Here is a 23,645-nt window from a genome sequence, read left to right as displayed (position 1 = left end):
GCTACTTGAGGAGATAGTCTATCTTTTATTGGGGCTTAAGTCCTGAGCTGTGACCTCTGTTGTTCGTTCAGCACTGCTGGGCAGGTACGTTTAGGTCTGCTGCAGCTGAACTCATAAAGCACTTTTTGTTCCCAGGTGCTCTGTCCCGGGGAGTTGGGGCTTTATGAGTTTCCGTTGCGCTACTGCCTTTTTTGATTTTTCTTTCAGGTCTGCCCCGCCCAGCTAATAGCACGCCTAGCCACTGTCTGCCTGCAGAGGCTTTGCTGAGCTGCTGTGGGCTCTGCCCAGCTGCCCTGTGCTCTTCCCTGCAGTCCTGTTTATATGGGCGTAGTTAGAACTGTCTCGGCAAGGGTGGCCCCGCCTCTGTTATGGGGGGACTCTCTCTGTTGTGACAGGTTACCTCGGCAACGGCGGGTTGCCTCGGCGACGGTGGCCCGCCTCCCTGGTGGTGGAGAGTCTCAGTAATGGCGGACACCCCTCCACCACTGAGCCGGACCGTCCCGGGTTCAGCAGTGCTTGGTTTGAAGGGCTCAACCCAGAGGGTTTTCAGTTATTGTTCTTGTTTTCATTGTTGTTGGGGGTTGGGGGGTGGGAACAACCGAGCCTGATCACCTGGCTCCCTGACTCAGAGTCTTTTCTTTTATCTTTTAAATCGAACGACCCTGCGTTCCAGTTGCTTGTTGAAAAGGTGCTGGGATCTCCTGTGCTGCGACTCACTGAGTTGGCTCAAAGGCTCAAACAGCGGCCCCGGCTCCTGGTGGATTTTTTGCCTAGGAATCTCCTGGCCTGGCTTGCTATTTCAGATGAATGGGCAACTCTGCCGTCTCGGGGCTCCGATCGCCAGCTAAGAGGGCTCCCAGACCAGTGGCTTTTGTACAGAGAAGTGCCGCAACAGGGTGTGGCCAAAGCAGCAGCGCGGGCCAAATCAGCCCCACGGGGGCCAAAACTGCCGCACCGGCCGGGAATGCGGTGCTGGCGACCCCCTGCCTGGGTATCTCCTGGTCTGTGGGCAGTAAAAATTCATCTGGAAATGCGGCGTCCACTAACCCTCTACGCTTTCACTGGGAGCCGAAGTCCTGAGCTGTTCTTAGGCGGCCATCTTCCCAGCATTCCTAGGACTCTATTTTTCAAGCCATCTCTCTCCTTGGATATCTGAGTGCCTATGAAAGTTTTTTTTTTTTTTTGATAGGGAGTCTTGCTCCATCACCCAGGCTGGAGTGCAGTGGCATGATCTTGGCTCACCACAACCTCTGCATCCAGGGTTCGAGTGATTCTCGTGCCTTAGCCTCCCTAGTAGCTGAAATTACAGGTGTTTGCCACCACACCTGGCTAATGTTTGTATTTTTAGTGGAGATGGGGTTTCACCATGTTGGCAAGGCTGGTCTTGAGCTCCTAACCTCAAGTGATCTGCTCACCTCGGCCTCCCAAAGACCTGGGATTTTAGGTGTGAGCCACTGCGCCCAGCCCTACCTGTGAAGGATTTAAGGGCTTCCTAGTTAATGTGGACCTGAAAAAGATAGGATGTATAGAGTTAGTATAGTTGAATTTTTATTATTGTTAATGCGTTAATCTTTCTGGGAAGAGTATTCTCAAAGAGGACATACACCTTTGTTATTAGACTTTTGTGCATTTAGCGTTCACACGTTTCAAATATTGCAGGTGATTCCCTGTACTGTTTTGGGACAAAGGAAAGCAATGGGACCTTTTTAAGAGGTTTCTATGCTGAGGAATCAAGACTGCCAATTTGAAGTGACACAGATTAGTCTTTTAACCAGAGATAGATAATGGACAAGAAACAGTGGATCTCTCTACCTTGTTTTAGGTCATCAAGTTTCTTCCAGTTTAGGTAACAAAAGTTATGTCTTATTAGTTAAATTTTAAGTACAACTTCAGGATAGATAATTTGTCAGGGTAAATTATCAGACTCAGGTATATGTTGGCTGTCACTATTATGTAGCTCAAGGTCAGTTTTCATTGAATATTGTATATATTTAGACAGGTAGAGGCAGAAATAGGTAACCAAAATCTAGTTTTAGAACAGAGGCCATATATTAATTATATCAAGAAACATGATTTAATATACACACAGCCGACCTTTTCCCAGATTGCGTTTGTGTTTTTTGGAGGGAGAAGCTGAATATGAGCTGGCAGTTAAAAAATTTATAAATAAATCACTTCTCTCATTTTCATTGGATATTTTTGCTCTAATGCATTTTCCATGAACTGTTTCTTGATTCATGCCCTAAGCCAGATGATGATGACTTGACTGTTACCACCAAGGTAGAGTGACCTCTTGTAAAATTAATTTTCTCACTCAAAGTTTTTCATATTATTTACTTTTAAAATTCAGCAGTGGTTTGGCTATCTTTTTTTATGTTGGTAATAAAAAGTTGGTCAGAGAAAAGCATAGACATGGCTGGTTGATTTAAAAAAATTGTTTAACCTTGTTAACAAAGGATTGATTAAGTATTGTGATGGGGTGTGGGCTGAAAGAAACTGAACTGGAAGATGCATAGGAAAATCACATTAGAAAATGCTTTCCCCAATAAAGGAAATATAACCGTTGGTTATGGTTTATCTGGATAAATACTAATACTGGCTTTTAAATCATACTAGTGTTACTTTCATAATATTTATGCCTGTATAAATCTTCAGTGAATCAAATTACTTGTAGTTATCATAGAATCTCCCTGGTACCTTTTATTGGCAAAACTGTATGGCACATAGCATATAGCTTTTTGGGTACACTTATTATTTTGGTATCATATGGTTTTTAGGAGAGATTTTTTTCTGCTTATTAGTTCTGTAGTGAGACTAAAATAATATTAAAATTTGTAGAAAACTAGCTGGGTAAGGTGGTGTACACCTGTAGTTCCAGCTACTTGGGGGTTTGAGGCAGGAGGATTGCTTGAGCCCAGGAGTTTGAGAACAGCCTGGGCAACATAACCAGATTGTATCTGCTTTAAAAATATAAATTGTAGAAATGTAGAAATGTAAAGTTATGTTATCAAAATTTGTATTACAAACGGGTTTTTGTGCGTTTTATATGTTGTCCATAAAGGGTATATGTAAAACACTTCATCTAATGAATAACATATATTTTACTGCAAATAACCAATTATATAAGCAGGCTCAATATCAATATGGTAAGACTTTAACACTATAATTTTGTCATTATATTTTATTTAAAATATCTACTCAAAGTCTTTATATTCAGAAATTTAATTAAAGAAATTTTTATATTTAGTCGTTTAAGTAATCGTCTGAAGTTCCTGCATACTACGAACTACTGGAGGTCATAGACATATTTGTGTGTAAACTGGAGTACCTGGAATACAGTCTCCCATTTCAAGATAAGAGTTTCACCCTGTCACCCAGGCTGGAGTGCAGTGGTGGGATCTTGGCTCACTGAAGTCTCCACTTCCTGGGTTCAGGTGATCTTCCTACCTCAGTCATCCAGGTAGGCCTTTGTCACCATGCTTGGCTGAGTTTTGTATTTTTTGTAGAGATGGGGTTTTGCCTTGTTGCCGACTGTGGTCTTTAACCGTTGGACTCACATGATATGCCCGTCTTAGCCTCTCAAAGTGCTGGGGTTACAGGCATGAGTTGCCACATTCAGCCCTAATAGTTGTTTAATCTGAATAAATAGACGAATTAATTTTTATATAATAGAATGTTAAAAGTAATATGCATAATGTGTCTATTGATTAAATATTGCAGTTTAAAATATTGCTTACATTTGTATTTTTAATGTTTAAGGATGCAGACGTTTTGATGTTATTTTGAGAAATTATGCCATAAATAAAAAGGAAATAAATTAGAAATAGATCATTAATAGCAAAGAAGGTTACAGTATGATTTCAGACTAAAATTTGTGTGTGTGTGTTTGTGGCAGAAAGGTGATTTTGTTTAGGTAGAGAAAAGAGAAGGAAAGAAGAAGAGAAAGGTTTCCATGAAGAGTGTGGAAGGGGGACTAAAATTTCTTAAACATTTTGTTAGCCCCAACTCATGCTCTAATAAATACGCCTTTATAAGCCATGCATTACCCTTTAGAATTCTGGTGACCAATTCTTTCTCGAGGTGGAAAGTTTATGGAAAGTTCTAGTTTTCCCTCTCTAATAATAACCATTTTTCAGGTAGCAGTAGATGACCATGGTTAGCTAATTGAATGTTTTATAGTAATCAAATTAAACTATGTATCACAGAAATATTTTTAAAAAACTAATTGTAGCATAAGTATTAACCTGTATTGTTAGGGCTATAAAGGAACAAAAGGCTCAGTTACATGTCTATTTCTCCATGTATTGTATGTCATGTTGTTTCTTTTCTTTCTTGGCTGAAGCTCGTATTAAATTGACTAGTTAGGCTTCTTTGTTGTTTCTCACTTAATGTCACATTTTAAAAATGATTTATCCCCACCTAATTTTTTTCTCACAGATCTTATTTCTTTAGTGACTGGTCTTTCAGTCCATCTGTGTCTTCATAGTCAGCATATTTAGTTACAGCTTTCTCTTTAGTTATCTATGTGTGGCTTTCATTCAACAATTGTTGCCCACAAGATTTACTATTTTTTTTTCCTTTTCTTTGAAAGAGCTGAATTTATACATTTATCTTTATCTTTTTGACAAGCAGAATAAAAGCAACTAATACTATTTGCAATGCCAACCCACTTAAATAAGGTACTACTATAAACTAAATTCTCATTTTCACCCACAAGAAGTGACTTATTCAAATAATTACCTCCTGCATATGCCCATAATGAATTATTTTTTCATGTTTTTTAGTTCATAATTAATAATTATGTGCTAAGTAAATTACTGTTTCATAGTATAATTCTGCTAATTTGCCTGATTCATTTAAGAAGCAAGTGTAGTATAGTGCCAGAAAAATAAAGTTTAGAATTTGTCAAAAATCACTTTGTGTTCTGAAAATAAGTTTATCTAAAATATAAAGAAGTATTTCAGGTTAAGCTGTGGCCAAATATATCATTCTGTGGTATATCTGGATGTGCAAAATCATAAGGAGAGTTAGAAACTGTTTCAATTGTAGTTTTTATTGAAATTGGAACTTGAAAAGATAATGCTGGGATTTTAGTATGTTTCTGTATTTTGATTGTCCAGTATAGATCTACAATGAACATTTTAGGTTAAGAAAAAACATGGGGAGTAGTAACTATATGTGGGACTGTAATAACAATTTAGTTTAGTTTTGTAGTAAGTGGAAGTCATCTTCAAAAAGAGAACACACTGAGTACTTTTGTGGCAGCCACACTTACAGCAGCAGCAGTTTAAAATAATAACGGTGTATTCAAATGTTATGACTGTGGAGAGAAATGGGAGGGGCCTGACTTTTCACTAGAAGCAGCTGGTGCATAGTTTTACCAGCATCAAGTAGAAGTCAAAAGACATGTTAGCGTCCTGGTTCTGCCACTTACTAGATATGGGACTTTGGGAAAAATTCTGTATTTGACTGTCATTGACCTTGTTCATAAAAATGGTGCTAGTGGTACCTCCCAGGTCTGTGTAATGAACAAAAGTAGTGGGAAATGTAAAAACATTTGTAAACTGGAAAATGTGTTTACAAATGTGAGAAGAAATGATCACAGCAGTATTCAGTATTCAGTAACTTAGTAAATCTTGAGGAAAATTTTTGTAAACCTGAAAGACGATAAAATGGCGGTAGCATCAAGAAAAGAATGGGAAAGTAGGAAATGGCATGTGGATTTTAAATTTAGGGTAGCGGTGTGTTCAGTTTCGGCAGGCTACTAGGACTGAAGATGTCCTGTAGGAACATAGCAGTTTGGCACGTGAGACTTTCTGATAACTTTTAAGTGTTTTTACATAGAATTAATTTTGGTTATAGATCACAAACTGTGCTAGTCAGTGTGACACTGAATATACAAGATGAGATCTTATGCTCTAGTAGTAGGAACAGAAAAAGAGCAAATACTTCTCACTGTAAATGCTTTCTATAAAGAAACTAGAAAATGTTAGAAGATATAAAGGAAGTTTGTAGTTAGGATGGGAATGGGAGTAGGAGTGGAAATCTATGGTCAGAGATGACCTCTCTGAGTATGATATTTAAGCTGCAACTAAAGGATGAGAAAGAGCCAGCCATGTGAAAGTCTAAAAGAGGAAATTCTGAATGGAGAGAACAAAGGCTCACATCATTTTGCTCTTAACACCCTGGAATGGGCAGAAAGCAATCATCATCATTATTTTTTATGATTACAGTATGTATAACAAATGCAAAATAGAATCCTGGAACATTTTAGATGCTTCCTAAATTTTTTTTTTCCTTTTAAAGGAAGCTTGTGACACTTTTGAAGTTCATTCTTTGTCTTTTTCTTTTCTTTCTTTCTTTCTTTTCTTTCTTGACAGTGTCTCACTTTGTTGCCTGTGCTAAAGTGCAGTAGTGTGATTTCAGCTCACTACAGCCTTGACCTTCCAGAGTAATGTGATCCTTCCATCTCAGCCTTCTGAATATCTGTGATTACAGGCATGTACCACCATGCCCAGCTAATTTATGTGTCTTTTGTACAGATGGGGTTTGACCATTTTTCCCAGGCTGGTTTCAAACTCCTGGGTTCAAGCAATCCACCCACCTTGGCCTCCCAAAGTCTTAAGATTAAAGGTGTGATCCACGGCCCCTGGCCTGATGGATGCAGCCACTCACCATGGCATGTGTATACCTATGTAACAAACCTGCGTGTTCTGCACATATACTCCAGAACTTAAAGTATGATAAAAAAATAAATAGTTGGGCAGTTGATCACATATTTGCTTGCTTTTATTTAAATATAACATAAAAATTTTATTACTACATTATCATTCTATTCAACCTTTTTTTTTTCTATCAGTAAAGATTTTATAAAAAAATATATAGGTTTTTCCAAGTCTTTGTTAACCTAAAGGAAGCATCTTCTATGGTGTTCTATTGATGCTCAGTATGACGTATTTCCAAGTTTTCTATCATAAATATCAACACTGAAATATTTATATGAGGATATTTAAAAATTTTTAATATTGTATTATACCAAGTAATATATATATTTGTGTGTGTGTGTGTGTGTGTGTGTAAGTTTTGAGATGGAGTCTTGCTCTTTCACCCAGGCTGGAGTGCAATGGTGTGAACTCTGCTCACTGCAACTTCTGCCTCCTGTGTTTAAGCAATCTCTTGTCTTATCCTCCCAAGTAGCTGGGACTACAGGTGCACACTACCAATCTGGGACAATTTTTTTTATTTTTAGTAGAGACAGGGTATCACCATATTGGTCAGGCTGCTCTCAAACTCCTGACCTCAGGTGATCCACCCACGTCGGCCTGCCAAAGTGCTGAAATTACGAATGTGAGCCAATGCACCTGTTGGGGTGTGTGTGTGTGTGTGTGTGTGTGTGTTTATGTGTATTTTTTTTTTTTTGAGACAAAATCTTGCTCTGTCACCAGGCGCCAGGCTGGAGTGCAGTGGCATGATCTAGGCTCACTGCAACCTCCACCTCCTGGTTCAAGCAATTCTCCTGCCTCAGCCTCCCAAGTAGCCAGATCTACAGGTGCACGTCACCACACCCAGCTAATTTTTGTATTTTTTAGTATAGATGGGGTTTCACCATGTTGGCCAGGATGGTCTCCATCTCTTGACCTCATGATACACCCACCTCAGCCTCCCAAAGTGCTGGGATTACAGGCGTGAGCCACCGTGTTAGGCTGCCAATATGTATTTTTTAAATGTTTTCTTATGTTTGGAGGAGATTGCAAAGTAGAGTTGGGTACTTTGAAGCTAGTTCCTGACTGAAATATGCACATGCTAATATATTGCCTGTGAATGTTTCCTTTGGGCTGCCATGCTTGGATAAGCAAGTCGATGGACATATGAAGATAACATATGAGCCTAATCTAGAAAGTGTAGATGACATTCTCTACTGGAATGCTTTGGTTTTCAGTACATGCTTCTCTATTTTTTAAGTCAAATTAGTTTTAAAATACTAAAATAAAATTTTGGGTGAGACAGAGTCTTGCTCTGTTGCCTAGGCTGGAGTGCAGTGGCATGATCTTGGCTTGCAACAGTCTCCACCTCCCAGGCTCAAGTAATCCTCCCACATCAGCCTCCCAAGTAGCTGGGATTACAGGCACACACCACAATGCCTAACTCATTTTTATTTTTTATTTTTTGGTAGAGATAGTTTCTCATTATGTTGCCCAAACTCATCTTGAACTTCAAGCTGAAGCAATCCACCTACCTTGGTTTTGCAAAGGGCTGGGGTAAGAGGGAGCCACCAAGCTTGGGCAAACTATTTATTTAAGTAAATTGATTAGTGCTGCCTGTGGCGGTGCACGTTGGTTATCTCAACCCTTCGGGAGGCAGAAGTGGAAGGATTACTTAAGACCAGGGGTGTGGGCCAGGCACGGTGGCTCACACCTGTAACCCCAGCACTTTGGGAGGCCAACCCGGGTGGATCATGAGGTCAAGAGATTGAGACCATCCTGGCCAACATGGTGAAAACCAGTCTCTACTAAAATACAAAAAAAAAAAAAAAAAGGTTAGCTGGGTGTGGTAGCATATGCCTATAGTCCCAGCAACTCAGGAGGCTGAGGCTGGAGAATTGCTTGAACCAGGGAGGTGGAGGTTGCAGTGAGCTGAGATCATGCCACTGCATTCCAGCCTGGCACCTGGTAACAGAGTGAGACTCTGTCTCAAAAAAAAAAAAAAAAAAAAAAAAAAAAAAAAAAAAAAGGAGTTTGAGACCAGCCTGGGCAATATAGTGAGACCTTGTCTCTACAAAAATAACAATAAAAAAGTAGCCTAGCATGACAGTACACACCTATAGTTCCAGCTACTCAGGAAGTTGAGGTGGTAAGACTGCTTGAGGTTGGGAGGTTGAGATTGCAGTGAGCCATAATCATGCCACTACATTCCAGCCCTGGGTGACAGAGTGAGACCCTTTTTCAAAAAAAAGAGAAAAAATTGATAAAGTCTTTATGCAACTCATTATAATTTTGTAAATGGAAACTCATGCTCGATATCACCTCAACAGTGTGTCCCCGAGAAAGTGTCAGAGCCTTTACCTAGACCTTCCAGGGGAAAAAAAAAATACAGTACAGTCAATGTAAAAGGAGAAGGTAAGAATACTATTTTATTTTTAAAGTAATTTCATGGATTTTAAAAAAATCTGAGCACCAGTATATTCAAATAGCTAAAGAAAATGTTCTATTAAATGTATAATAAGTAAAGGAGAAGTAAAATTTTGATAAGTTGTATATCTAATCAGGGATCAGTAGTTGAGTCTATTGAGAGTACCATTAAAGGAGCTGAATTTTTAGTTCCCATTTTAAGATACTCTAAAATCTAAGGCAAGTCAGGAAAGAAGGAAGAGGAAATGAATAAAAGAGAAAGAATAAGGAGGGCAGAGTGTACATGGAATAAATGAAGAAACAGTACGCAAGTGTATGTAAAGGAGGGTAGTAAAGTCAAATTGATTTGTAGAAGGAAGAGCAGGATGATAGAAATAGGAAGGAAGATAATGTCAGCTTCCAGCACCAAAATGTGTCAGAGAATGAGAGTAACATTTTCCTGCTCTTGCTGTCATTCTCACTATTGGAGAGGCATTAAGGACTGAGGTACCTCACCACACAGACCTGTGTTTTATCTGCCATAGATGATCATCACCATAAATGGTCAGCCATGTATGGCCATAATTTAGTTTTATAGAGAATGTTATAACTTAATTAGATAGTATCATATAGGCCAGATTAACATAATTGAAGAGCGTCGTGATTCATGAAGAGAAAGTTAGAGGAGGTATAGCCTGATTAAAAGTTTACTAGAAACATTATGGCTTATAGTGCAGAATTAAATTCATGGACTTAACAGGGAAGAAAGGGAGGCTAAGTTCCAGATGGGCAATTAAGGTAAACAAATGTGGAAGCACATTAGTGTAGAACAGAGTATCCAAATTTTCATGAATTAGTTGAGGAGCTTTTGGAAAATGGACATTCTCATTCAGCACGTGTGGGATTCTGCCTTTCTCAGAAGTACTCCGGTGGTGTTGGCGCTGTTCCTTGGACACAGCTCAGAATAACAAGGAAATAGCCTTCCTTTAGAGAAATCTGGAAAAAGAACCATTGGACAGCAATTAAAAAAATAATAACAGAATCAAGTGAAGGCATTAATCTCCTTTTATTTCTGAAGTAGGATTCTAGCCACAGAGGAAGCAGAATGAGATGAAAAAAAATTATTGGTATATACTATTGCTGAATACAGGTGAAAAAAATTGTCACAATTATCTATAAAAAGTAGGAAGAGAATCATCAGGATGACAGATCTAAAGATTGCTTTTGCAAAGGAAGAGGGACTGTGAAAGGGCAAGGGGGAGGATGTTTGTTGGGGGATTTTCAAGGAAACTTGAGACACCTCACTTTCAGTTCCTTGGGCATATGCCTGGTCTAGCAAAAGCCGTTATTGCTGTGGAGAGTACTTGAGGCAGGAGGGAGTGCTAAAATTGGGGTAAATCACAGCAGCTAATTTCTTTTCATAACTGTTAGGTCTCAGAGCAAGAAGTTTCATTGATATGAGTGAATAAGATGTCATTAAGTTGCATTTTGGCTAATTTTTGGGGGTTCAGCCAGTTCTTTGATATGATAGCTGTTTTATAAAAGTGGTTTACAGAGTAAGATGATATACCAAACTTAGCTAACTTTAGAGGCAGTCATATTATAAAATTTATTCTGTGAATACCAAAATTGTCATTTTCTACAAATACTGCACTGATCTTGAAATATAAAAGTTTATTCTTTTCCATCAAGACTGGCAAGTCAATGTTTTCTCTTTGCTATTGAAAGCTTATTCTATATGATTTATTTGATGTGTTTTAAATCTTGCATGATTCGATCAAGAAACTCTTAAGGTCAAACAAAAGGATATAAGAAATGTAGGTGCTTCAGTAGCCAATGTGGGTATGGGAAAATGAGAATTTTGAGAAACTGTTATAAGTGTGTATCATAGCTGATCAATTCATAACACTTTGTTTGATGAGAGGTGACTCATACAATCACCTGAACTGGCATTCCAACTGTGTATTTCCTAAGTGACAGGACAAGGGGAAGCACATATAAATATTTGTGGTCTTCCTGCATCAATGCCTCTGACATTTCAAGTTTAAATATTCCGTAGCATTCACCATCAGCCTTGATGTTGATTCTCTCAGGTTATGATATGCTCCACGTTTAATGGTCCCTTTTATCCTTATCACCCCAACGTGTTCACATTAATATCCATACTATTCTATTTTAGTTATAGGCATTTGAAACAATTTCACTTTTGAAATATAAACTTTGTGATTTAGGGATCCTATATTCCTATTTTACTCGGTATATTTCCATCACGTTGCTGTCCTAGGCAATGAAAAGAAGATGCCAGAAAGAACTCTCAAAACCTTAAGTAATTATTTTCATAGCCAGGTGTGAGTACTCAGCTTGATACTAACACTGTATGAATGTTTTGTTGGCCTTGTCATACCTACATATAATTGATGACATGTCTCCTTTGCTTTGTAGTGCCTCCTGAATAACATCCTTACTTGAAGATAATTATATATATTTATTTTTAATTACTAACTTTATAGTGTATAAAATATATATGATTGTTTAGTTATTTCCTTTTAAAACCCATTCAGCCTACCATTGAAATGGAAGATCCTGTTGTGAGAGAAGCAGTACAAAGAAAGAATGTACACACGAGAGCAGGTACATTTTTAATACAACTAGAATGCTGGAAATAAGTACATTAAATGATTGGAAGTACTCATATTCTTCTTACGCCTAATTCTTTTTATTCTACATTGCATGGAAGGCACTGACATAAATGTTATTGTTGGTATCCATATTTCAATAAAAATTAATTTAGAAGTATTAGAAAACAAGATTTTAAAAATATGAATTTTAACTCAGGTATTTCTATTTTAATATTTTGAATAGCATAACATTTCCAATATGGAATTTTTATACTTATCAGGGATTCACAGCAGTGAATTTTGGGACTCTGAGATATTTCCAGTGTCTTATGTGCTGGTTGGAGTTCTGATATTTACCTAAAGGAAAGATTTACTGAGATGTCAGTTTCTGTATTAACTTTAGAGATTTCTTGTTAATGTTATTACACTGATGATCTGAAGCCAATGAGATGTTCTGACGAGCAGATTGTGTGTGCATGTGTGCGTATGGGTGTGTTTGTAGCATCTTTGATTATCAAGAACTAGGAAAGTAATCATTCATTCATAGCTGGAAGACAGTCTTTTAAAATGGTTGTTTTTGAGACTTTTTGGTATAAAAGTTTAAAAAAAAAAATTGCATAGAGGTGACCAACATCATGAACATCATTGAGGCTACCAACATCATTGGCTGTTTTCCACTTCAATACCCTTTTGAAATCCTTAACTATGTTGTGATCCTCAGAAATAATATGCAGAATTTTTGTGTCCTAAAATGGAATGTGAGTTGTTCTACACTTTATGTATCTTTCTGCCACTTTATTTTGTTTACTTTGTATATTTTCCAGATGTATCCACATTGATGTGATTAGCTCTGGTTTAATTTATTGTATACTTTTCATTGTGTTCCCTTATATTACTCTATCACATTTAATTAGACTCTCCTGTTGCTGATAAATGAAAAAAAAAAAGTAAAAGAAAAATGGGCTGGGCACGGTGGCTCACACCTGTAATCCCAGCATTTGGGAGGCTGAGGTAGGCAGATCACAAGGTCAGATCGAGACCATCCTGGCCAACATGGTGAAACTCCATCTCTATTAAAATATAAAAAATTAGCTGGGCATGGTGGCGCGTGCCTGTAGTCCAACCTATTTGGGAGGCTGAGGCACGGAAATTGCTTGAACCCGGGAGGTGGAGGTCGCAGTGAGCCAAAATTGTGCCACTGTACTCCAGTCTGGCAACAGAGCAAAACTGTCTCAAACAAAAAAAGAGAAAAATAATGTCAGACTAAAATGGGCTTTCGTTTAATCAGTTTGTATCTGCAAATATTTACTATATGAGAGTTTAAGGCTGAAAAGTTCAGAATGCAAGCATTCACAACCACATTTTACAAATGCCCTTAGAATTATGACTCATGAGCCTGTAGCCTATGAAGTTATGACAATTCATTTCTCTAAAGAGGTTTAATGTTCTCTTAAATAAAAAAAAACTGAAAATAGCAAATAGCAAATGACATTCTCTCTTATTTAACCTCTTGGACATCCTTGAATGAAACTGCAACATACTCATATCAAAATGTTTTGAACAATATATATAGTTGGTGAATGTCTCGTGATCATGAGCCCTTGATGATGAAATGGGCTTTCAAGTTTTACTTCTGCATTTTTTGCTCTTTTCTTGTCTTACAAAAGCTTAAATTGAACAGTTTTATTTCTACAGAAAGCAGGAATATAATTTTTTAATAGATTTCTGTCCTGTCTCATGGCACTGTGAACTCTTCAGATCTAGTGTGGACCTAGACTTATTTTTACATGGGAACAATTGGGTTTGTTTCTTTGTTGTTGTTGTTGTTGTTTTTGAGACAGAGTATTGTTCTGTGATGTGGTTCAGAGTGGATAAGCTCTTAAAGCAGTAATCTTTCCAGTCGTTCTTTCTGTTGGGAGGTAAAATGGCAGGTGAATTTTATATGTAGGGCACAGCACATAGCTACAACTAAGTAAAAACACCCAGCACTTTCCCCAAGAGTATTGGCCAGAGTAACACATTAGTATCTCTTGAGCTCTTCTCCACTGGCAGCTGGAAAGTTTTTGCAAGAATCCCTATTTCTGGTCTGATTCTTATATTTTGCTGACTTCTGGTGATAGGGTGTTTTATCCTAAACTGAATAGTTTTAACTGAAGAGCTAGAGAGACTGTGTTGTATTACAACAAAGTGCAGTAGTTCCCCCTTAACTGTGAGAGATACATTCAAAGGCCCCAGTGAATGCCTGAAAGCACAAATAGTACTGACTCACTCACTTTTTTTTCTATACTTACATATCTATGATAAAGTTTAATTGATAAATTAGGTACAGTAAGAAATTAACGATAATAATGAAATGGAAAATTATAGCAACATGCTGAAATTACAGTTATTTGAATTTGGCCTCTTAAAATATATAGTATGGTTCTCACCCTTTTTCCTGTGATGTGAAGTGATACAATCCCTATGTAACGAGATGAAGTGAGGTGAATGATGTAGGCATTGTCATATAGTGTTAGGCCACTATTCACCCCCGCTTTGAGTGTTCCTGGACCTTCAGGCCTTAATGATGTTGATGACTAATGGCTGGACAGCATATGCAGTATGAATGCACTGGACAAAGGAATGACTGACATCCTGGGATGGATAAAGGGCACTAGCTCAAGATTGTATTGTGCTTCTCAGACTGGCACACTAACACTATGACTTGTTTTCAATGGAGTTTTCAATGTAATATGTTTGGAATACAGTTAACTATTAGTATCTGTAACCACATAATTCAAAACTGCAGATGTAAAATCTGGACTTTGACTCATTTCTTGGTGTACAATTCTTAAATTCCTTAGAATTTCCAAAGTGATGTCTTTTGGTATGCTAATGATCGATGGCTGGAAGCTCCTAGGTAGACTTAGGATGGGAACTGGTCACCATCCTCAAGACATGACTGATTAGGGTTGACATCTTCTGTCTCATTCTGCAAACTCTGCGGAGGAGAGACGGGCTGAAGGTTGTCAGTCACCAACAGCCAGTGATTAATTAGTGATGCCTATGTATTGAAGCTTTCATAAAGACCCAAAGGTCTGGGCTTGAAGAGCTTCCAGATCACTGAATACATGGAGGTTCCTGGAAGGTGGTGCATCCTGAGAGGGCATGGAATCTCTCTGCCACTAGCCCCATACTTTGCATCTCTTCATCTGTACCTTTTGTAATATCATTTATAGTATACTGCTAAGTATGTTTCCCTGAGTACTTTGAGCCATTCCAGCAATTCAATTTAACCCAAAGAGGGAGTCCTGGGAACCCCAATTTGAAGCCAATTGGTAGGAATATCTGGAGTTTCAGACTTAGGACTGATATAGGGAGGCAGTCTCATGGGACTCGGCCCTTACCTGTGGAATCTGATGCTATCTGCAGACAGAGTAAGAGAACTGAATTGGATGACACCCAGTTTGTGTCGTCTGCAGAAGTGATTGCTTGCTTGTTGATGGGGAAAACCTCTCCATGTTTGGTCACAGAAGCCACCTTTTTTGATAATTGTTGCTGTGGTGTGACAGCAGAGAAAAACATGGCAGGTGTGTCTTTTCCACACATGAAGTGCAGAAAGGGTACTACTATTTACTCTGATTTTAACTGCCCCCCTCATATTTTGGTCCAGAAATCATGCTGTTTGACACTGGTCACTCATTCTACCTGTTCTGCTAACAATACCATTTTTAGCCAATTTCATAGGGTTTGGCTAGGATGACTTGCATACTGCAGTACACTTGTAGATATCAAATTTTGATAAATTTATTCTTCTTTGCATTGAAGAAATACAAAGTAAGGGAAGAATTCTAACTGCATTAATTACATACCAATAGGTATAATTTATATTAATGCTAATAAAGTCCCAGGTATGCTCCCAAATTAATGCTTTGTAACAAAGCATCAGTCCTGTATTTTAGAGAAAAATGATCTGAATCATGTACACAACTGTGCATACTTTTTTTTTTTTTTTTAAATGAAGGTAGAGTCTTGCTATGTTTCCTAAACTGGTCTCAAACTTCTGGGTTTCTCAAGTGATCCTCCTTCCTCAGCCTCCAAAACAGTTGAAATTACAGGAATGTATCACCATACTTTCATATGGTTTTAATATTCTATACATTATTGATTTAAAATGCATTTTACCTTTTTCTTTAATAGATTCTGGGAGTTCTGTTGAATCTGCAGTCAGGTAGGATTTCACAGATTTAAAAAATTATGTTAACTAAGAAAATATAGATGGAAGAAACTAGCATCTATTGAGTGTTATATTCTAGGCTAAATACCCTATTATATATGTGCTATGCATTTATCTCATAAAGTCATCACAACATTTGTTTTCTTATAACCTACTGCTTATTAAATAGGCAACTGTGGTTTAGAGAGAGGTTAATTGGATCATGATTCCATAGCTTACAAAGTAGCTGACCCACAGTCTGACCGTCAGCCTAACTGGCTTTCAAATCTGTTCTCTTGCTCCTCAGCACAGATTGATAGAGATATCTGTGCAGCACTTTGATCAAGGTATAGGTCTGAATAAGATTAATCAGATTATTTTAATTAATGTCTAAATTAAGGAGTTTAAATAAGTTAAACTCTCATCTTAGGTTACTGTTAGAAATGAGGTTAGTCCTTGAGTTTGTCCTAATAAATTTCACAATTTTTGTGGTAACCAGCACCCTTTTATTTTGATTTTTTTTTTTTTAATTAGTCATCAAACTCTTTAGGGCAGTGTAGAGGTTTGGCCATAGGTTTACAAAACCAAGATTTGGCAAGTCTTGGAGAGAAATTATTTAAATTCCCAGTTTTGTTTTCTGTTTAGGCTAGTATTTCTGCCTACTTCCATAATGCTTTTTTATTTTTATTTTTCCATGACTTTTCTTTGTTGGTGTTTTTTGTTGTTTTCAAATTGTGCAGGCTATGTATTCCCAATTTTCCTACAGACGGAACCAAAAGCACACAGAATTACAGAAATTTAAAGAATCTTAGGACTAATTAAAATATCTTCTAGTACTTCAGTCTGTGTTGAATGTTCTGGTCAAATGATTTTCTAGAGAACTTGAGACTCAAAGAAATTAGGATTTTTTTTTGACATAAGACGTGGTAGAAATGAGATTTGAACTCGTTTTAAAGCCCAATACCCTTCCTTCTTTTTTTTTTTAATTCTATTGGTATTTTTGTTTTGTTTTTTTTTCAGACAGAGTTCCGCGCCTGTTGCCAGACTGGAGTGCATTAGCACGATCTTGGCTCACCGCGACCTTTGCCTCCCAGGTTCAAGTGATTCTCCTACATTAGCTGTCTGAGTATCTGGGATTATAAGCATGCACCACCATTCCTGGATAATTTTGTAGTTTTAGTAAAGACAGGGTTTCTCCATGTTGGTCAGGCTCGTCTCGAACTCCTGACCTCAGGTGATCTGCCCACCTCAGCTTCCCAAAGTGCTGAGATTACCGGTGTGAGCAACCGTGCCTGGCCTAGCACGTATTTTAATAGTACAGAGGGGGAGTGAATCTGGTGCACCCAGTGGATAGAATGAGAATGAAATTAGCTGGTGAACCCAGTGAAATGGCTAAGAATGGAATGAGCAGGGGAAGGCCAAGTTTAAAGAGAAACAACACTGGATATGGATTATTCAATAAGAGATTAGAATATTGGGGTTTATGACAAGTCTGATAAATTATAAAGATGAAGGACACAAGATACTGGGAATTATCTACAAAGGCACATTAAAATAGAGGGTTCAAGGAAGCTCTCAACAGATTGCTGTGCTCTTTTTAAATCAAGAACTGACAAACTTGAAGATTTCTGTTGTAAGATGCTAAAACCTTTGGAGGAGTCTCTATAGCAGACAGAAATGCGGTATCATCTAATTCCATCCTGACTTACAGAGGGGTGGCTTACAGCCCCTTGAGTACTGATGGGCTGGAGATTGCTGAACTACATAGATCTGTGGCCCAGGGTAGGTGTCGCCTCATCTCTGCCTCTTTTCCTAATTTACTGATGTCCTTCCCATATCCATGTAGGCTGGGTCAGGGTCATCACTGGCTATCAAATCAGTCATGAAGTTCAGGTGGGTAGTTGGAGGTGTGTCTGTGCTGGTAGTAGACTTCAGTTAGGTTGTTATTCAGGAGCAGGGATATAGAGCACTCTTGATCCTGGTGATCTGAGGCCATCCTTTCAAAAATCTGTGGTTTCATAGACTGAATATTTGAAGATTGGAGACTGCCCTGGAGCCCTGCATACGTGGAACCTGGAAGTGAGAACCCATAGGAAGAAAGATATTTAGATAGTACTTAGAGAAATAGAGGTACAACTGCCAGGACTCTTTTCAGCAGTGTCTCTCGTTGGTTATCTGAGTGTCTATAAAGGTTTTTAAGGGCTTACTAGTTTATGTGGACTTGCATAAGTTAGGAACTAAAGAGTAAAAATAAGTGGATTTTTATAATTGTTAATGTTCTAATCTTTCTGGGAAGAGTATCCTTAATAAGAAAATATACCTTCATTATTAGACTTCGGTACATTTAGCTCTCACACATTTCAAATATAGCAGAGGATTCTCTGTATTCTCTTAGGACAAAGGAAAGCATTGGGACCTTCTTAAATGGTTTTCATGCTGAGGAATCAAGACTGCCATTTTGAAGTGACACAGATTAGTCTTTTAACGAAAGACAGATAACGGGCGAGAGAGTGTATTTTTCTACCTTGTTTTAGGTCATAAGGTGCCTTCTAGTTTAGGTAACAAAAGTTAGGTCATCCATTAATTGAATTTCATGTTCTGCTTCAGGACAAATAATTTGTGAAGGTAAATTATTGTCAAGCTCTGCCAATATATTGGCTGTCACTATTTGTTATGGAGCTCAAGGTCAGTTTTCATTCAACATTGTATATATTTAGACAGGTAGAGGCAGAAATAGGTAACCAAAATCTATTTTTAGAACAGAGGCCATATCTTAATTGTATCAAGAAATGTCATTTCATATAGAGATAGCTGACCTTTTCCCAGTTTGTGGTTTTTTTTGGGGGGGTGGGGAGGATAGGGGGGTGGGAGGGAGCTGAATATGAACGGGCAGTTAAAATTAGTAAAAAAAAAAATCAAGTTGCTCATTTTTATTGTATATTTTTGCTTTAAAGCATTTTCCACGATCTGTATGTGGATTCAGGCCCTAAACCAGATGATGAAAACTTGACTGTTACTACTAAGGTAAAGCGGTCTCTTGTAAAATTTTCTTACTCAGTCAACTTTTGCATAGTACTTACTTTTTTAAAATTTAGCAGTGGCTTCCCTGTTATCGTTTTATGATGGTTGTGGAAAGTTGGTCAGAAAAAAACAGACATACAGCTCGTTGACTAAAAAATTTTATTTAATATTAGTAACTAACAAAAGATTAATCTTTTAATCTTATTAATAAGTACTGTGACAGGGTGGGGGCTGAACAAAAATGAACTAGAAGATACATAGCATCAGAAAAATCATATTAGAAAATGCTTTTCCCAATACAAAAAATAAGAAATTTGGTTAAGGTTTAATTAGATAAATGTTAATACTTTGACTTTTAAGTCATACTAGTGTGACATCTATATTTTTGCCAGTATAAATCTTCAGTGGATCCAATTACTTGCGGTAATCATGGAATCTCCCTGGCACCTTTTAGTTGAAAAACGAAAAGCATATAACTGTTTTTCTTGGACACTTATTAATTGGGTATTATATACTTGGTAGGAGAGATTGTTCCTCTACTTAATTTATTGGTTCTGCAACATTAAAAATCGTACAAAAAATAGCTGGGTGTAGTGATATACACCTATAGTCCCAGCTAATTGGGAGTTTGAGATTGCCTGAGCCCAGGAGTTTGAGGACCACTTGGGCAGCATAACAAGACTGCATCCGATTTACTTTTAAAAATTATACTAAGTTCTGGGGTACATATGAAGAACATGCAGGTTTGTTACATAGGCATACACGTGCTATGGTGGTTTGCTGCATGCATCCCCCTGTCAGCTACATTAGGTATTTTCTCTAATGTTATCCCTCCCTTAGCCCCCATCTCCTACTTACAGGCCCTGGTGTGTGACGTTCCCCTCCTCCCTGTGTCCCTCTGTTCTTACTGTTCAACACCACTTATGAGTGAGAACATGCAGTGTTTGGTTCTCTGTTCTTGTTTTCTGAGAACAGTTTCTAGTTTCATCCATGTTTCTGCAAAGGACATGAACTCACCCATTTTTATGGCTGCATAGTATTCCATGGTACATATGTGCCACATTTTCCTTATATATATCTGACATATCTCAGTGCATTTCTTTTTAAAAAAGAATTAGTAGGCTTCTAATTACTGATACAGAAAAAAGAAAAGAGATATCCAGGATATATTATTTTGTGAAAAATATTCAGAAAAATATATAGTAACTGACCATTTGTGTAAAATATGGGGTACATAATAATTCATTGCTTTCCTTATGTTATTATATGTCTAATAATAAACTGCAATTACTTTTGCACCTACCTAATGTATATTCCCATATATATCTATGGAGATAGACAAACGGAGAGAAAGATAGAAATGAAAGGGACTTGGAATTGGCTCACTCAATTATGGAAGTTGAGAAGTCCCACAATAGACCCTATGCAAGCTGGAGAACTAGGAAAGCGGGTAGCATGACTCAATCCAAGACCAAAGGTCTTAGAACCAAGGAAGTCCATGTTATAAACCTCAGTTAGAAGCTGAAGGCCGGAGAGCCTAGGGGACTGTGATGTTCATTATAGGTATGAGAGGAGAGAGTGAAATACAGTATATACATTCACATCATGAAATACTATACACTTGTTAAAAGAAATAATTAGTATGCTTCTAATTGCTGATACAGGACAAAGGAAAAAGATATCCAGGATATATTATTATATCCAGAAAATCATATAGTAAGTGACTGCATACAGTAAGGGAAAAATTTTTTATATTTAGTTGTATTAGCATAAAGAATCTTGAGAAGATATCTGTTATGGTTGATTTTGAGTATTAACCATCAACTTGATTGGATTAAGGGATATCCATACAACTGGTGAAGCACTGATACTTTTCAATGCTTCTGTAAGCACTGAGCCCATCTTTCTTCTGCTAAAAGGGAAAACAAGTGGTTTGGCAATCCTCAGGTGTGTCTGTGAGGGTGTTTCCAGGGAAGATTGACATTTGACTCAGTGAACTGAATGGGGAAGATCTGCCTTTAATGTGCATGGGAATTATCCAGTAAGCTGGGGTCCCAGATGAAACAAAGAAGTGAAGAAAGGTTGAATTCAGGCTCTCTCTTCCAAAGCCAGAGCCACCTTTTTCTCCTGCCCTTAATCATCTGTACTCCAGGTTCTTTGCGCAGTGGACTCTGGGATTCATACCTATAATGAACACAACTGCCTTGCTGATCTAATATTGACAATGGGGTGTTAAAGTCTCCCACTATTATTGTGTGGGAGTCTAAGTCTCTTTGTAGGTCATTAAGGAACTTGCTTTATGCATCTGGGTGCTCCTGTATTGGGTGCGCAATATTTAGGATAGTTAGCTCTTGCTGTTGCACTGATCCCTTTACCTTTATGTAATGTCCTTCTTTGTAGCTTTTGATCTTTGTTGGTTTAAAGTCTGTTTCATCAGAGACTAGGATTCCAACTGTTGCTTTTTTTTTTTTTTGCTCTCCATTTGCATGGTAAATCTTCCTCCATTCCTTTATTTTGAGCCTATGTGTGGGTTTGCATGTGAGATGGGTTGTCTGAATACAATGTACTGATTGGTCTTGATGCTTTATCCAATTTCCTAGTCTGTGTCTTTTGAGTGGGGAATTTAGCCCATTTACATTTAAGGTTAATATTGTTATGTGTGAGTTTTATTCTGCCATTTTGATGCTAGCTCATTGTTTTGCCCATTATTTGATGCCAGTTTCTTTATACTATCTATGGCCTTTAAAATTTGGTATATTTTTGCAGTGGCTGGGACTGGTTGTTATTTTACATGTTTAGTGGTTCCTTCAGGAGCTTTCTGTAAGGTCTGGTGGTGACAAAATCTCTCAGCAGTTGATCTGTAAAGGATTTTATTTCTTCTTTGCTTTTGAAGCTTAGTTTGGCTGGATATGAAATTATTAAAGAAAGAAGTTCTTTAAGAATGTTGAATATTGTCCCCCACTCTACTGGTTTGTAGGGTTTCTGCCGAGAGATCCGCTGTGAGTCTGATATGCTTCCCTTTGTGGGTAACCTGACGTTTCTCTCTGGCTGCCGTTAGTATTTTTTTCTTCATGTCAACCCTGGTAAATCTAACAATCACGTGCCTTGGGGTTGTTCTTCTGGAGGTATATCTTTGTGTTCTCTGTATTTCTTGAATTTGAATGTTGACCTGCCTTGCCTAGGTTAAGGAACTTCTCCTGGAAAATATCCTGAAGAGTGTTTTCCAACTAGGTTTTACTCTCACACATTCAGGTACACCAATTAAACATAGATTTGGTCTTTTCACATAATCCTATATTTCTTGGAGGCTTTGTTCATTTCTTTTTTTCTCTCTAATCTTGCCTTCTTGCTTTATTTCATTGAGTTGATCTTTAATCTCTTACATCCTTTCTTCAACCTGATCAATTCGGTATTGAAACTTGTGTATGCTTCAGGAAGTTCTCAAGCTGTTTGGCCTGAGCCAGCATCCTGTACCAGCAGCAATGGGTAAAACCTAGCCCAGATAGCAGTATCTCTGACATGTGAAGCTCACTTCCCAGAACCAGGATGTAAGGAACCGCAGGAAGGAAAGGGCATAGCCTCCAGGTTCCCAAGCACTGCAAGAAGAGGTGATGTTAAAAATAGGTAATCAGTTTGACAAGGTTATCAGCCAACAGGCAGAGGCCCAGGGAACCCTGCAGTGCCAGGAATTAATCTTTTGTTTCCAGATCACAGAGACTTCCAGAGACTTCATTGTAAAAGGTACCTGGAGCACTGGCTGTTTGCACAGTAATAAGGAAGTATTTCAAAATATGAACAACTAGGAAACCGAGTTCTGCCAACAACCAGGTGAGCTTCAAAGTAGGCCCTTCCCCAGTTGAGTCTTTAGATGAGACCCCAGCCCTGGTAGATGCCTTGGCTGCAGACTTAAGGAAGGACCCTGATAAAAACACCAAGGGACAGCACAGCTGGGTATCTGCCCCAATCCCAGGAAGAATCCACCCAGCATCAACAGTAATCACCAGAACATCAACAATGACAAAGAGAGCCAACATTTGTCACGGGCTCTCTGACACTATGCTGTGTTTAAACATATCATATCTCTTTCCTAGTTCACAACACCTGAGCAATAATGATGACTACAGCCCCCACTGTCCACTGGCTGACTCATTCTTTGATGCCAGGAGAGAAAGCAGCACAATTTAAGGCACCAAAGGGCTGAATGCAGACGAGGTGGGAGAGGACCCAGGATGGAAGATACCAAAGGGATAAATATGCAGTTGGCAGCACGATCAGGGAGACTGTGGGAACATGCTCAGGTAACATGAATAAAATCAGAACTCAAAAAAAAAAACTGAATTTTTAAAAGTATACTTACTTTTCTTTCCCCACTAGAATGTCAGCTCCAGGTGGGCTGCTATATCCTCAGTATATAATTATAAACAGTGCACAGCAGGTACTGAACAAATACTTGTCATCCACTGTAGAAAAAAAAAATCAAATCATACAGAAAGATACAAAAAGTATACTGTCTTCTCTTCCATCAGTTTCTCTCCTCCAAAGTGACAGTTTTGTGCATGCTTTTAGAAGAAAATGTACAAGCATATAGGTTTTTAAAAAATATTTTGACAGATTTAAATGGGATCATACTATAAAGAGTTCTCTTTGTGTAGTTAATTGTGTATCATCTGGGTTCATTCTGCTTTTTTTTTAGTTTTGGTTTTG

At 38.0% G+C, this 23,645-nt stretch overlaps 1 long non-coding RNA gene across 1 annotated transcript; it reads left to right on the top strand.

Annotated features, from left to right (window-relative positions):
- Positions 1-7,477: 7,477 nt before the first annotated feature.
- Positions 7,478-20,674, top strand: LOC141583737 (uncharacterized). The gene is made up of 3 exons (XR_012516597.1): positions 7,478-11,738; positions 15,905-15,935; positions 18,875-20,674. It is a non-coding gene; the product is annotated as an uncharacterized LOC141583737 (long non-coding RNA).
- The last annotated feature ends 2,971 nt before the right edge of the window (positions 20,675-23,645 follow it).

Source organism: Saimiri boliviensis, chromosome 2 (assembly GCF_048565385.1).
Source record: "Saimiri boliviensis isolate mSaiBol1 chromosome 2, mSaiBol1.pri, whole genome shotgun sequence".
NCBI lineage: Eukaryota > Metazoa > Chordata > Mammalia > Primates > Cebidae > Saimiri > Saimiri boliviensis.
The sequence above is the reverse complement of the archived record's forward strand: the minus strand, read 5'-3'. Positions and strand labels throughout refer to the sequence as shown.